This window comes from Diospyros lotus, chromosome 15 (genome assembly GCF_014633365.1).
Source record: "Diospyros lotus cultivar Yz01 chromosome 15, ASM1463336v1, whole genome shotgun sequence".
Taxonomy (NCBI): Eukaryota; Viridiplantae; Streptophyta; class Magnoliopsida; order Ericales; family Ebenaceae; genus Diospyros; species Diospyros lotus.
In genome coordinates, this window is record NC_068352.1 from 32,893,305 (window position 1) to 32,903,096 (window position 9,792).

General features: G+C 31.2%; 1 pseudogene; it reads left to right on the forward strand.

Annotated features, from left to right (window-relative positions):
* The first annotated feature begins 1,707 nt into the window (after positions 1-1,707).
* On the forward strand, positions 1,708-8,215 carry LOC127791733 (epidermis-specific secreted glycoprotein EP1-like; annotated as a pseudogene).
* The last annotated feature ends 1,577 nt before the right edge of the window (positions 8,216-9,792 follow it).

Consider the following 9,792-nt stretch of genomic DNA (forward strand, 5'->3'; position numbering starts at 1 on the left):
TTATATTCTGTATCATATTAATTACATTTTAATTATTTTCCCTAACTAAATTGGAAGTTTGATTAATTAAATAAGACATATAGTGTTAATACATTTATGTCTACAATCTTAATCTATGATGATATAAATTTGAAAAAAAAAACTACAAAATTATTCCACCATCATTTTTACACGAACAAAACTATAAACCCTTATAAGTCACATTGTCGTTTTCTTAAAGAAGCTTTTTGTAATCACCATTTCGTATTTCATTGAATGATTGGTCACTCACATTTAGATGACACTAATAATTATTGAGTCGTGACATACGGTCATAATATCATTTTTTTAAATTACTAATGCGAGGTAACTCGAAACTAAATTAGAAGAGTTTATTTATAACCAACGACTCATCAGATTTTTTTTTTCTTATTCTCACTTAAAACTTGTTTATGGGAGTTTTGAATTTGAAGAATTACCTAATAGAGAAACAACATGTATCATGAGGGGTTGAATTAGGCAGTGAACAGTTGAAGGGGTTGGCCCCCCTTGCATTCAGTGATTAAGCTTGTTGGACCATGTTAGATTCTTCTCATTAATTTCATCTCAAGTTGATGAATCAGGAAAAAAGATTTGTTGAGATGCCTTAGTCAACTAAAATGGATCTGATTAGACAACTGATTGAGGCACCACTGATAATTAGCCCCCACCTCCAACTTGTCATTTGGTTAATTTGTGTGTAAAATGCCCTTTCATTTGGCTGCAATTAGCAAACTAATTCTGCCCATTAATTAATTGCCATTGCTCTTCTGGGACTGTGTTGCTGTGGTTGGCATCATCAACTCTGGGAAAATTTTCACAAGCCCTCAATCAAACAGTACAGCTACTAGGAGTTTTGGATTGCATGCAAATTAAAATCACTTGAAAAACCAATTCAAAGGCGATCTTGACAGCTGAGTTATTTGCAGTGGTTTCCTTCAATTTTCTCAGGCATGGATGTGTGTTGAGATTTTGTGCATTTTCTTATGTGAATCAGATCTTCTCTCCAAGGAGAAATAATGAAGTTAATGTTGTGCATATATTGGGCAACAAGTTTTCGGTCAAATACTATGTATAGTTGGTGCGATTATCCGCTACATTTCGTTGCGTGGTCTTTTAACTTCAACAAAATAATGACCGTATTGTCGTTCATCATTCTCTTCAATGTAAAATGTCACCTCGAGCTAATCTGGTTAAGTAAGTATCTCTTGGAAATTAATAGTTTGAAAGATATGGTTAGGCTTGAGTTTGATTAACATCATTGGGATTGAAAATAAAAAAGAGAGAGATAAATATCTCATGTGAAATTAAAATCTTATTGAAAAATGAATGGTAATATCTTTCAAGATTAGACAAGGACAGACAACATTATCGAAGTGGAATATAAATCACTATAGCATCATAATCGCATTGAATGCATAATTCTCGACTTTTGATTATATTACATCTCCTTTCTTGCAACTAGTTGAGAGCCTTTAGCAATTTGCTAATTTAGGTATTGGAAAGCTCGTGGTGGAGACACTCGAGACAGTTCTTTGTTCTTTTTGTATAATATCAGAAGAAATCACCTACTCACCATCCTCTCTCCCTCTTTCCTTCGATCGAAGCCGTCAATTTCTTGATGGATCATCATCAATAGGATTGATGGATGAATTAACAAAATGTAAAACAAGCCAAAGGGTGGGGGAAATGTGTCTTGAAGCTGCAGAAAGGTAAACTAACTAGCAAGAACTTGAGGATTCACAAAAAGGGATCAATTTTAACTTGATCAGAAACCTTTGAATTGTTACCAAGATCCAAAGATCTTGCTGCTGCCATAAACCAAAATCATTGTCCTCTTCTGCTTTAGGTGAAAGGATTTAATCACTAGGGGAAAAGGGTTTCACTAGGAAGGAAAAATTAAGACAATTGACATAAAGCCCCTTTGTACCAAAATCTTTAAGCAAATGAAAAGACTAAACTCATGAGCAACACAACAGCTAATTAACCCATGGTGCATTGATTTAAAAAAAAAAAAAAAGGAACAATAAAACTGTCTCTTTACTTATGCAAATACATCTAACTCTTGCCTAATTAAGTATTTGACGATGGTATTTGGGACTGATCAGCATAACTCTGCTTTGATCCAAGAACTTGTATGAAGAGACTGTGCTAGTTCTCTCAATATAGTATCTAACGCTTAAGTTAGTAAAGTAAATGAACAGTAAAACATATTAAGTACTTAGAGTTACTTGGTTTATCTTTCTTTATAAATGTGGTGTGAGTCAAAATATTTAAAGTTATATTTGAGATTCTTGAGTTTGGATGTCTTGGCTTAATAAAGAATCCAATGGAGTAGATATCTCTAAGAGATTCTTGAAGTAATTTAATGGGTTTTGTTGGCCTGACATGACCCAATTTACATATTTATTTAATATCATATTGTAATTTGGCAGATTATATCTCATCAAATAATTGACGATCACATAAAAATTGTGTATGACCTATTTGTACCACATTAATCACAAACAAGTTAATTGAATGATAAAAAATAAAAATAATGCATTTAATAATTTTGACTCCTTTTCAAAAAATGGATAACAAGACAAAGTTCTAGCATAGAAAAATAATCAATATTTAAGAATTAGTGTGAATCAATTATTCGTTTCTAATCAGAACATAAAGGGAGTGATAGTTTAAGTGTGTTTGTTAAGCTTCTAGTGTCTCGTAATTTAGCTTTTTGGCGACACATTTTTTTGTCAAAGTATTCTTGTGTCGGTATACTCTTTTCTTTGGTTAGTGGAGACATGGCCTTTGGAATGGACCGAGATGTATGAGCTACACGCCAACCAACACCATACTCTCAAGTCACATCACAAAAAATGATTCAGCGAAAATTATGCTCGAACAGTTCTGGATTAAGTTGTAAAAACCCAATAACTTTAAAAGTAAATAGGACTAATTAAACCTTAATCTACTTATTTTGACCTCTTATATTCGTTCTTTGAAATTCAAATACTAATTTGATCATTAGACATTCTCTCGAGGACAAAAACCCTTTGCTTATAGGAATTATTAGGTGATAATTTAAGTCCCAACTCTCAAACAACATCATTTATTATCATGCTTCAACGCATTGCAAAAGTAAATAAATGAAATTATTTTCATCTAGAGATCCATTTTTTTAAAACTTAATAAGAGTTTATAGCTCCATTATTCCTTCTAATTTAGTAAAAATGATGAGGTTGGAGGTTAATCTGTTCATCAATAATGAATTTTTCACCAAAAAATAATGGTTTATTCAGTTGTAGAAAATATTTTTTTAATTTTATTTTTTATTAAATAATTAAATCTTGCATTAAAAAATAAAAATTCAATTTCTTAATTTCTCAATTTATACTGTGAATTAGAAAATACCATTTTTGATATGTTCTTGAACTGAAAATGAATATTACGACTTTTTAAAACATAAAATGTTACGACGTCTTCGTTGATTAAATTATAATTGAAAATTAAAAAATATTTTTCAAAACTAAACGGGACCTTTTTTTTTTTTTGTTGTAAATAAGTATTTATTGAAAAAAAAACCACAAAACGTTTACATCTTTTGTTAAAGTATACCCCGAGCATCACTACGAAAACAAAAAAATTATCTTTAAACTATTTACATACAATGATATATTCCTTCAAACATATAAAAAATACTAAAAATATCAGATAAAATCTTCAAACGATCGCTCTTGCAATAATACACACTATCTACACTATCTTCACTTTACTCACATCTCGAGCTTACAAGATTTGGGGGCGGGGGGCCGGGTGGGGGTGTTTGATAGAAAGTGAAGGAAAGCAAATTTACCTCCACCAAACTAGCTAGTCTCCTCACTAGCCCTAGCAGCTACATATTGTGTAGCTAGCTTAGTTAGTAGCAGTACTGCCCACAATGTGATAAGATGCTATATGCTGCTTGAAAATTGGGAAATGGGGATTTTCCACTTTTGATCAATCAGACAGCTTTGTGGTGGAAAGATGAATTGTTTTGGCAAGATGGTTCACCAATAGGCCAATAATTAATCTAACCCTAAAATTAACATTCTCCCCCTTTGAAGGGCAACCCTACCCTATAGCTAGCTGCATCTATATATGCCCATAGTATAATGGGCATTTACTATGGGCTGAATTCATAATTGTCCCCCTTTTGGGGTTGCTATATATGCCTTTTGCATTTTGGGCTCAAGTGTAATTGATTGTAATTGCTAACTCTAAGATGTAGTTTATTTAAATTTTTTGTTATTCCAATTACTAAGATTATATTTTTAAATCAATTTAATTTATATACTTTGACGTGAATCGAATATGATGTGTACTTTATCATCTCACTTTATTTTTTTTTTATATATATAAAAATATAGAAGTTAAATTGACTCAAAAATATAGGTATAGGTGTATAATTAAAACAACGAAAAATTTGGTTTGTCACACGAAAAAAAAAATTTAAAGTACAGGTGTTATATTGACTCAAAAATCAAGTTTAGTGGTGTAATCGAAATAATGAAAAATACGAATAATAACATAAAAATACATAAACAAAAATATAGATTTGGCATTTGAATGTATCTTAACAAATTTACATATAAATGTGTGTGCAGCTCCGATGCTTATGTTGGGTTAATGACCAGGTCTTATCCATTAAAATAAGCCCAGCTGGCCCATCCAAAGGAAAATAGCCTGATCCGTAAGGTTTTGTAAGCCCGCTGGGCCATTTCCTGAAGCCCGTGATAATGTATCTTTACATATAAATGTGTAGAAATATATATTTTTTTCTTGGGTTCTTATGAATTCTTCTAAGTAAAATTCAACTAATGAAATATTAATTAATTTAAAATTAATCACAAATAAAAAATAAGTTAGGACTTATTGAACTAAACCCAACACCGATGACTTGTTATTTGATGAGGTAACATCTTAATTTTATGAAAAAAATGGGTACTACGAATTCTAATTGGTACTATGAAATAACATGTGACCAGAGACATCTCGAACTTGGTCCTAGACCAATGGGTACTACGAACTCTAAGTCCAAAACTAAGATCTAACTTGAGGGGTCTATCAAATTCAAATGAAATGACTAGATGGGTTGAATCTAAACCTAGAAGAATCGTACTCACATCACTCTTAAGATTAATCTATGGACTTGAACTTAATCATCCTTATGGTATGATCATTAATTATATCATTATTGTGTTATTCTATAACGGGTCTCATGATTAATTTAATTATTAGCAGATCTAAGAGAGAATAGAGTTTTACTCTCCTTATTTTATAAGTCAAATAAATGTTGAATAAATTTAAAATCAAGTAAAAACAAAAAGAGCTCGTGGTCGAGGAAAGGTAGTCAAGACTATAGCCCTTGAACAAGTTTATTGGCTCCAAGACATCATCACTATTACTTCTCTTATTTATTTATTTATTTATTTTTTATAAAAATTTCTATACAAATTACCTAAATTCATATTATATCTAAAAAAAAACTTGTATTTAATGCTTCTAATGGCTTTTTCTTTAAAAATATTTTTATTAGTTAATAAAAAATTAATCGAGTTTTACAATAGTTTATAAATCATTAAAATTATTTTTAAATTAATGTGTAATAAATATATATTATTAAAATTAAAATAAATTTTTGACACTTTAACCATTATCTTTAAAACAATAATAATTTATATGAGAGATTTCAGAATCTAATTGTCACTTATTGAATAGAAAAAGACAAAAGTAGTGGTTGATTATCCAAATCTATCAGCTTTAAACATTTATTTAACATTTGCCATTGATTAATTGTTGTTATTATTTATTTAAAAATTCGTGTTTATTTTTTTAAATAAGATATATTTATTATATTTTATCTTTTTGGTATAGGTCAATTAATCCAATTGCTTAAATCGAATGGATCAAACATGTAAAAAACCAAACCAACTAATTGAATAGATTATCAAATCGATCAAATCAAAAGAACAAGAAAAAAAAAATGAACTCACCAAAAAAACTGAAAAAATAAAAAAATTAAAATAACAAAGTGCAAAAACGATGTCATTTTTTACATTTTGGTTGCTTAGGTTATTTTGATTATTTTCAATACAGAGATTAAAATAAATTGAAATAATCGAAGTTGTCAAACTTGAAAACTAAAACCAAATTGAACTACGGCTTGATCTGAATCAGATTGACAATTTCAATTAGTTCAGATTGATTAAAAAAAAATGTTGCTCACCCTTGAGTTACATTTTTAATAAAAACATAAATACATCGATCAAAAGAATTGCTCAAACTAAATAGATTGAATTTTTTTAAAAATTAAATTGAACCAACTAAATAGATACTCATACTAAAAAATTAAAAATCCGAATTGACCAAAAAAACTGAAAAAAAACCCAAAAATTTGATCAAAATGACATTATTTTTTATATTTCAAACGATTTAATTGTTTTAATTTTTTGAATAAAAAACCAAATTGAAGCGAAATAACAAAACATTCAAATTTAAAAATCAAATCAAATTAAAATACAAATTAAACTGAATTAAATAATCAATTTCAACTTATTTAATTTGATTATTTGAATTCAACCAAAATATTACTCACCCTTATATCTATCCACGCAGCACATGCTTCTGCATCCTTTCCCACTTGCACAATAATATAATAAAAAGGTCCTAATAAATAAAAAATGAAAAGGAACCCATAAATTAAAATAATCATATTAATAAACAAACAACCTCCTTTTCTGGGCGACTTCTAAGATTAAATGTTTTTTTAAGTTGACAGTGCGGCAGTTCTGACCCACACCCACCAAATGCATAATTAATTAAGAGAGTGCTAATAATGTGTATCACTCTAAATATTAAAACTTTAGTGTTTAATTAACATTTCCGAATTAATTAAGTTCAATAAATCTTCTATAAATCTGGAAATCTGATGGCCCAATTCACAGCTCAAACAAACAACGTAGGGGCAGCACTAGCATTGCTTTGTCTTCTCATGCTCTTACATTTTCTTTCCTCTTTCTCATCATCCAAACACTCTCTTCCCCTTCCCAAGCCGACGTTCATGCCTACACCTTGGCTTTACGAATGGGCGTGGTCCGGTCTGAGTCACTCTTTAGATGGGTATGGGAAGCGAACCGAGGCAACCCAGTTGGCGAGAACGCCACTCTAACATTCGGGAGTGACGGGAACCTTGTATTGGCTGATGCTGATGGGCCGGCGAGCGGCGTGGCAAACTGACACTGCCAATAAGGGAGTATATAGTCGGCTTGAAGTTGTTGCCAAATGGTAACTTAGTCTTGCACGACAGCAGTGGAAGTTTCGTATGGCAGAGTTTTGATTATCCAACTGATACCATCTTAATTGGTGGGTCAGTCTCTTAAACTTGGATCGAAGCTTGTAAGTCGAGCATCGCCACAAGACAACATTGATGGTCCGTATAGCTTCGTAGCAGAGCCCAAACAGTTGGGCTTGTACTACAGGAGCAACAACTCTCCTAAGCCCTTGCTCTACTTCTCCTCCTCTGAATGGTTTAGCATTAGCAAAGGTACCTTGGCTAATGTGACATTCACCATTTCGGAAAAAGACGATGGCTATTCTTATTACTTGTCATTTGACTACCATTTGGACAACCCAGCTGGGTCTGGTGGTCGATACTTGGCCAGGACCATATACAATAGCACATTAACCTTTCTAAGGTTGGGAATCGATGGAGATACTAGGTCTTGCGCTTACAATGACAAGGTAGATATTGGAGCATGAGATGTGAGCTATACACTATTCAACAGAGATTCTGGTGATGTGAGTGAGTGCCAATTGCCAGAGAGGTGTGGGAAATTTGGGCTTTGTGAGGACAGCCAATGCGTTGCTTGCCCATTACCAAATGGGTTGGAGCAAAACTTGCGAGCCAGTGAAAGTGCGATCTTGCAAGGCCACTGATTTTTACTATTACACGATGGAAGGAGTCGACCATTTGTTGAGCAAGTACACTAGGGGAGATGGGCCTGTGAAGAAGAGCGATTGTGAGAGTATAAGTGTACAAAAGACTGCAAGTGTATGGGCTATTTCTATCGCGAGAACGCATCCAGATGCTGGCTTGCTTACGACCTCAAGACTCTCACAAAAGTTGAAGATTCAGCGCATGTTGCCTACACAAAGGCCCCAAACCCTAATGGTAAGTCTCTAGTGTTTATTTGAAGAATAATTTGTGCTTACGGAATTGATATGTTGTCCGCCGCAAACCCCACCCCCCACACTCCACCCCCTGCTGCCTGTGTCACCCCATCGCCTTTGCAACCCCCTCCCCACCCCCCACCCCCACGTCGACGTCCCACCCCATGCAACCCTCTCTTGTGGCCCACGTCGAGTAACATAATGTTACTCAATATTTATTGGTCGATACGGATAACATATCAATCCACTTTGTGCTTATCATCTTAAATGATTTCCCACACATTTTGTTTTATTTGTATGTTTCTTCCCTTTGTGTTCTACGAATAGAATGAACTCAAGTTGGAGATTCTAGTTAGGTATCTGCAAAAATTCGGTTTTAACCGAACTAATTGAATCAAATCGAACAATTTTTTTTTTTAAATTCACTTCGATTTAGTTAATTTTTCAGGAAAATTTAGTTTTTTTCTTATTTTAGTTTTTTTTTTAGTTGAAAATAATCGAACTAAATTAACTAATTGAACTTTAAAACGATGACGTTTTTATGATTATAAAACTACATCGTTTTTGGCCAGCTGTATAATTTTTCAACTTGTTCGGTCTATCGGTTAATTCTATTTTGATCGATTTTTTTGTGTTTGTTTGATTTATTCAATCGGTTCAATTAATTTATACAGTTTAAATTTAATTTTTTTATTATTGATGAGTTTGGTTTATTGGATTTGATCAGTTAGCTGGATTTGGTTTAATCCCTCAATTCGATTTATTCAATTAGTTGATTTCGGTCAATTTGGTAATGAAATCAATCGTTTGCACACTCCTAATTCTAGTGCTAACCAAGGACAATATATTTTTATTTTTTTAAGAAAATGTTAATTTATTAGGAGTAACTTATATAAGTATCAAATCAAATAAGTTACTATTTTGTTGTAAAATTAAATTAACCCATATACTTTAAAAAGAGTAAAATAAATCACTATACTTTTAGATTTAAAGTTAAATAGATAATTGTATTTTAAAAATAGTCAAATAAACTATTATATTTTGAAACTCATAATCGTATTCTCATTATATTAAATGTTAATTTAACACTATTAATGAGATTTTAATTTCCCTAAACTTAGTAACAACCAAATTAAATTAAATTTAGGTATATAGATGACTTATTCCCATTAAATGAGTAAATTAAATTGTTTTTAGTGTATCAAATTAAACTTTCATTTACTCTTTCTAATAATATATGAAATTTAAATTTGAAAATAGTGAAGGACTGCCCTTAAAAATTCTCAATCCCAATTATACTTTTACTTTTATCATATTTACATGTCCTAAGTACATGACATGATATGGATAAATTTTATTTTTTTAAAAATAGATAAATTATATTGTTAGTCCCTTAATTTTGTAATATTAACTAATTGATCGCTTTATTTTTGTTTTTGTTACTATAACCACTAAACTTTGATTTTTGTTAAAATTTAGTCATTTTTTTTTACTTTTCTATTGAATTCTATTAACAAAACTAAATTGGACATGACATGCATTAATATAAATATTAAAATTACTTAATTATGGTGTTTAGGT